Raw genomic sequence first — 6,845 nt, 5'->3', positions numbered from 1 at the left:
GGGCCCGGGTCGGCGCGGGCGGGAAGCGGCGGGCTCAGGCCCGAGGGCGTCCAGGCTCCTCCGCGGTGGGGCGGTCTCGGGGTGTCTGCGCGTGCTCTGCAGAAGAAGCTGGCTGGCTGGGTTCTCGGTCCCCGCATCGTCCCCGCTGCGAGGCCAAGGCGATGCAAGGGTTTTTTTTTAAAAAAAAAAACTGGACGTGGCCCGGGTGCTCTTTCATTCTCTGCTTGAATGGCTAGGGTGTTTTTTTTTTTAAAAAAGGGAGGGGAGGGGAAAAAAAGAAAAATAAAAAGAACTCTGCGTAGCGACTCGAAGGCTGCGGTTTCCAGCGTGAGGCAGGTGATGAGTGTGTGTGGGATGGCAGCTTCGCCATTAAACCGATCAGTCCCCAGGTCCGTCCGGCCATGCCCATGCAAATAAAGCGGCCCATTGTCCACGTGCTTAAGGGCTTAACTATTCCAGCGGGGCAAGTTCTCCAGGATCAACTGACTTGTAGTTACACTTCGTGCTCGTACTGTAGCGGTTCTGTCGAATTGGTATGCAGAGAAAGAGTAAATAATTAATGCTGTAACTTTCAGCAAGTTGTCTTGCCTGTTTCAAACTCACCTTCCTCTAGATACAGTAACATACCAGCATTTTTTTTTGTAGTATCAGTACATGTGCATTTACATACACTATACAAACATGTATATAATTTTTAGCCATTTAGTTTGAGATAAAAGTTAGAAAATTAGTGGTAACCATGCTATTTGCTGCGTGTTGGCCAGGACAGTGCCAGATGTTCATAGATGTTTTATATCAGTTCGTTTTCAAGGGTGACTTTTTGCATAAGCATAGAATGTTCACAGTTTTTCAACACGAGTTTGATTTGAATGCATCACTATATAGAATGTCTACATTAAATAATTGTTTCTTTTGTTAAAATAAGGGTGTTGATCACATTTAAAAAAACAACAACTTAACGAGTTAGTGTGGCTTTAAAAGTTCATAGAATTGCAGTTAATCCCGTTGGGTATTAAATAGTTTACAAAGCCTTGTAGTTCTTACTTATCCAAGTGCCTATTACATAATATGGCCAAAAATTGAACAAGCTAAGGTGCGCATCAGGCGAAGGTACGGAGAGCCATGGCGACCCTTACTACAGGGTCCTTCTTTGTATGTCTTAGTACAGTTCCTAAGGGCGACCATGTGACATTAATATTTTTTCAACACCAAGCTAAGAAAACAAACGAACAAATCAACACCGAGCAGGCTGTTAGATTTTGCTGGAGTGTCTCTATCTCTTTTTGTTTTTAGACCGGGAGCAGGGGTGGAGAGGTTGAGGGGTGTTTTACTATGTATCCCTGGCTCCAGTGGATCTATGTAGACCAGGATAGCCCTGAACTCAAGAGACCTACTAGCCTCTGCCTCCCTCCTTTGTTCTGGGATCAGAAATGTGCACTGCTACACTCAGCTAGGAATGTCAGGGTTTCACTGAGCATTTGAATATGAAGAGTGTTAGATTTTCTGTATTGTAGGTAGTTGTAAAAGTTTTATGTACCTCGCTGGGTGGTGGTGGTACACCCCTTTAATACCAGCACTGGGAAAGCAGATGCAGGCAGAGATCTCTGAGTTTGAGGCCAGCCTGGTCTACAGAGTGAGTTCCAGGACAAAAAGTTGTATATGCCTAACTTTTAATTTGGGTTTAAGTATCTTAAAACACATTCAGTATTGTGTCTACTATAAGATTAGAATTTATTTATAAAGATACAATTTAACGATTTATGTAGCCAGAACAGTTCTAAAATTGGTTTGTGAGGTTAATGGTAGAGTCTTGGATCATGAGAATAGAACTGGCTGGGAAGATTAGACAGACTTCGGGAAGTGGTTGGAAGCTCGCGCTTGTGGGTCACTTAGCATATTGGAACTATCTGAAAATGCCGATGGTGTGTCATGGGGAGCTTTTTGCTGGTTGGTATTTACAAAAGGGTTTCTCTCTTTCCTTGGCATTGTCTCTGGGGGAGGGAGGTAAGTAGAAAAGAGAAGGATACAAGTTGTCTTTGGAGTGAATACTTTCCTGTGTGAATAGTTCTTGCTGACACATAGGTGCCTCTTCAAGCACTTTGCAAGCTTTGAGATTTGGGGGCCAGTCATTGGTAAATGACAGAAAGAAAAAGGGGAGAGAGAGAGTTAGGATAAGGAACCCCCAAAACAGACAGCTATACAGGCAAGGCCTTATTAGGCTTTCCTTTGGGTGACAGTGAATTTGTAAATGCCTCATGTCATTTGTGTCAAAAAATATGGAGACTGTTCCCTTAATATCTATACACAATTGAATAGATATATAGTGCAATACATGAAAAATTACTAAATTAATCACGTCAGCCATTTCTATACATTTGTCACAGTGACTGTAGCACAGTCTCAGTTCCTGTCACTAAGTCACCCGAGACATGACAGGAAGTCAGGCCTGTCTCATTCTTCACTTCAAAACTTGGCTCCTAGGCTGGGGGTGCAGCTCAGTGTAAAAATCTGCCCAGAACGCTTGGAGCGCTGGGTCCTATCCCCAACGTTGCCAAAACTCAGTGGAAAACTTGTCTCTGGTATGGGTGCCCTTTAGCCCACAGACAGTAAGCCAGTTTCTGTTGTGAGTTAGTTGTTGCTTATCCCCAGGGCCTAGAACCAAGCCTGCCCAGGAAGAGCATTTGCAGAGTAAACTTTGCACCAAATGCATCGATTTCCATTTGTTTAGGTCCTTCCTGCCCTTGTGTGTAGGGCTACTCCAGCCTCACCTCTGTAATTGAATCCCACAACTACTCTTTGTGTGTCAAGTGTTTACAAGGTCCCGTCTGGTTTTTAATCTTAATGGCCTCATGCTGCTACATTAGCGTGTCATTAGCTTGTTTCTTCACTTCAAGTTCAATGTTCTTGAAGGCTGTAACCTATTACTAATACATCACTTTTTAAAGAAGTACCTTAGCATCTGGTATGTCTATACAGAGTTGGCTTGTATGTACCTATTGAGTAAATACTAGTTATCATGGGAAAACATCAACTATATCCTGAACCATAGGTCAAACTTTGTATACACTTAGGAAACAATGTAAAAACTTAGTTCCAAAAAATAATAGTAAGTAATAGTCAGGCAGTGCTTAAAGTGTGCCAGCCACTGTCCCTGTCCCCTGTCCATGTTCATTTATATTTGTGTCTGAACAGTCTTTTGCTGAAGGTAGTTATTATCCTATTTTTCAAAGGAGGAAGTGGATGCAAAGCTTTCTTACCCAAGATTTTGATGGGCATAATAAACAGAATAGGGAGTCTGGCCCCCGGGTCAGCCAAGCTTCTCTTCGGAGTTTGCTTATCTGTGTGGTGTAAGGGGGCAGGGGTTGAGTTCGAGGCCAGCCTGGACTACCAAGTGAGTTCCAGGAAAGGCGCAAAGCTACACAGAGAAACCCTGTCTCAAAAAACCAAAAAGAAAAAAAAGGGGGGGGGGGCAGGGGTCAGTGCACAGAGGCCAAAGGAAGATGTCAGGTGGCCTGCTCTGTCACCGTCTGCCTTGTTCCCTGGAGACAGGGAGACACTGAACCTGCAGCTGTGTCGGTGACTAGCAAGCAAGCCCCAGTGATCCCTCACAACCGGGATTTTTATATTGGTGCTGGGGACCAGAACCCATGTTTGTGTAACACTGAACCCATCTCTCCAGCCTAGGAGTTTTAGTTTGTCATTTGAACAATCTAAACATTCATGCTATTTTTGCAGTTATAAAAGGTGTGCTTGACTGGGGTGGGGTGAGGTGGCTGGGGAAATGGCTGAGTGAATAAAGCACCTGCTGCTCTGGCGGACGACCGGAATCTGGTTCTGAGCACCCACTTGGCAGCTTATGCCCATCCATAGTAACTCCAGGAGAGTAACTCCAGTTCCAGGAGAGCCAGTGCCCTCTTCTGCCTTCCATGGCACCAGGCACGCAAACAACACACACATTAAATAAATAAAAATCGGTGTCCTTTTAAATTAGTTGATTGACTCATTGTGGTGCTAGTGATCAGAGCCTCATGCATGCTCAAAGAGTGATCTGTCACATCTCCATTCCAACCCCAAAGATGTTCTTTTAAAACGTTTCAAAGAGGGGCTAGCAAGACGGCTCAGTGGGTAAAAAGGTGCTTGTCAGCAAGCCTATTGACCTGAGTTCGATTCCTGAGACCCACAGGGGAGGAGAGTACCAACGCCCGAAAGCTGTCTTCTGACCTATACACAAAAATGTATTTTTTTTTTAAATCCTTAAACAGTTCAAGGTAGCAAAAAAATTGCAATGACTCCCTGCAGAAGCACTTCCGGAGTTTTCCAGGAAGAAGAGGGTGATAATGAAATGCCAGAAGACATTTCATCGCAGGGACTAAAGATGAAGGTTGAGACATGGAATTTTTTTTTTTTTTTTTTTTTTTGGGTTTTTCAAGACAGGGTTTCTCTGTGTAGCTTTGTGCCTGTCCTGGGACTCACTTGGTAGCCCAGGCTGGCCTCGAACTCACAGAGATCCGCCTGCCTCTGCCTCCCGAGTACTGGAATTAAAGGCGTGCGCCTCCACCGCCTGGCTGAGACACGGAATTTTGACTCACAGCGAAGGGAAGATTTTGATCTTGGGGGCTGTTGGTTTCTAAGATAATGATTTACCAGGACAATGACTTGTTAAGTTCCTACTTTAGTGTTAGAATACCTCTGCCAAATAAAATAACACTGAGTGACAGTACGGTGTACCGGGCTCTTCAGCACCTACTAGATTTAAATCACTGTGGTAATCTACCGAAGTTGTCCTCAGGTTGTCTGCCCTCGACTGGAGTTTCGGTCCCACTCTGCCTGCTTGTATTAAGCAACAGACAACACTCAATACAAAAGGTCTGGAGTCCTCTTCCGACCAAGTTCGTTCGTTTGTTCGTTGTTCTTTCTTTCTTTTCTTTTCTTTTCTTTTTTTTTTTTTTTTTTTTTTTTTGGTTTTTTGAGACAGGGTTTCCCTGTGTAGCTTTGCACCTTTCCTGGAACTCACTCTGTAGACCAGGCTGTCCTCGAACTCACAGAGATCTGCTTGCCTCTGCCTCCCTAATGCTGGGATTAACGGTGTGTCCCACCACCACCCGACTCTTTCTTTCTTTTTTTAATGGTGGAACAAGATGTCAAATTTTAGGTTGATTTGGTATAAGCCTGGAATAAAATCAGAAGTGTGGGATTAAATGAGGGCCTAACAAAGACCAGCATAGTAAAGGAAAATTATATTCTCCCAAGCCTAGATACGTATCCTTCTTGTTGGTCCTTGATCAACAGTCTTTGAATGTTAACACTGCACAGATAGGGGATTGCATATGGCCTGACTGCTGTCCAAGAACAGAGAAGACATCCTTTTAAATGAAGCATGGGCCACTAGCCTGGTTAGCCGCCGAGCTGGACATACCCGATAAAGGTATAGTATTCTGTGTTAGAGATCATGTTCCCGGTGACATGTGTCGTTTATCTAGGGATTGCTTTATCATACCCCAGTAAAGAAGTGACATGAGCTGCTGCTATTTTAACATCATTTATTTTGAGAAGCCCTGTATGGCAATGACATACATTTTGCCTCCCAGCTCATGTCCTATTTAAATATTGTAGAAACTAACTTGGAAAGTTTGAGTTGAAATCTGTATTGAAATGTTTATCAAGGGGCTGGTGGGATGACTCAGATGTTCAGAGAACCCGGGTTCAATTCCCAGCACCCACGTAGCAGCTCACAACTGTTAACTCCATTTCCAGTGGCTCTCAGGCACAATGCCCTGTTCTGATCTCCATGGGTGCCAGGCAAACACTCATAAAATAGAAAAAGAAATGTTTATCCAATTGGCATGTTAGACTTAATGTTGGGCTCCTCCCTGAATGGTTTTTAATCAAAGGTTCTGAAACACTGAGTCATTGAGTGAACCTAGGATAGGAAAAAAAAAAAAGTTAGTCATTAGAATACCCATGTAGCTTTATTTAGTACTTTTTATTATTAATTTCAAGAATTATTGATTATTTGCAATATTGTTATTATATACTCTATGATACCTTTTTAAAAGAGTGTATTTTAAAGTTGGAGTGAGAAATTAAAGTTTCTTACTGATACTACTTACTATTCAGTTTTAGCTCAAATACCATTTTATGTGAGAATTTGTGCTGTGTTAAGAATTTTGGGTTTTTAGCCGGGCGGTGGTGGCGCACACCTTTAATCCCAGCACTCGGGAGGCAGAGGCAGGCGGATCTCTGTGAGTTCAAGGCCAGCCTGGGCTACCAAGTGAGTTCTAGGAAAGGTGCAAAGCTACACAGAGAAACCCTGTCTCGAAAGGTTTTTAATCTGGTTAATTTTTAACTCTTCTTTTTTTTAAGGGATCTTACCTTGAAAACAGCATGATTGGCTCCCATATCATCTTTTAATATGAGTGATATTCCTAGTTTCAGCATATCCTCATAGAGACCAACAGACCAGGGCTATTCTTTCAGGAAGTCTCTCAACGCCGGAAGTAGTGTATTGGATGTCTGCACGTGGACTGGATTGCCCTTTGACTGATAAAAATATTTGAAAGACGATAAACAACTGAAGAAAGGCGGGTTTGAGGAAGCAACTCCAACCCACTTACGGCTTTGAGCAGCTTGAAAGAAGATAATTGTAGAAATGAGTGAGAAGATTGCAGTCATTTCTACATTTGTTTCTAGACATTCATTATCTTTATTAACCCATCCACTTGGTGCATGACATTTGAGTTATTTTCCATGACTGTAGTAGCTGGTGGTCTGCTTCTGATCAGTTTTATCTGTGGGTACAGAAATCACATGATGAAGAGGTGAATCAGGAACCATTCATTGGGATA

The 6,845-nt window shown here is 43.0% G+C and overlaps 1 protein-coding gene across 1 annotated transcript in view; it reads left to right on the top strand.

Annotated features, from left to right (window-relative positions):
• The window catches only part of Slc20a2 (solute carrier family 20 member 2), a 102,731-nt gene that overhangs the window by 303 nt on the left and 95,583 nt on the right, over positions 1-6,845 (top strand). The window lies entirely within an intron of this gene.

This window comes from Peromyscus maniculatus, chromosome 17 (assembly GCF_049852395.1).
Source record: "Peromyscus maniculatus bairdii isolate BWxNUB_F1_BW_parent chromosome 17, HU_Pman_BW_mat_3.1, whole genome shotgun sequence".
Lineage (NCBI taxonomy): Eukaryota > Metazoa > Chordata > Mammalia > Rodentia > Cricetidae > Peromyscus > Peromyscus maniculatus.
The sequence above is the reverse complement of the archived record's forward strand: the minus strand, read 5'-3'. Positions and strand labels throughout refer to the sequence as shown.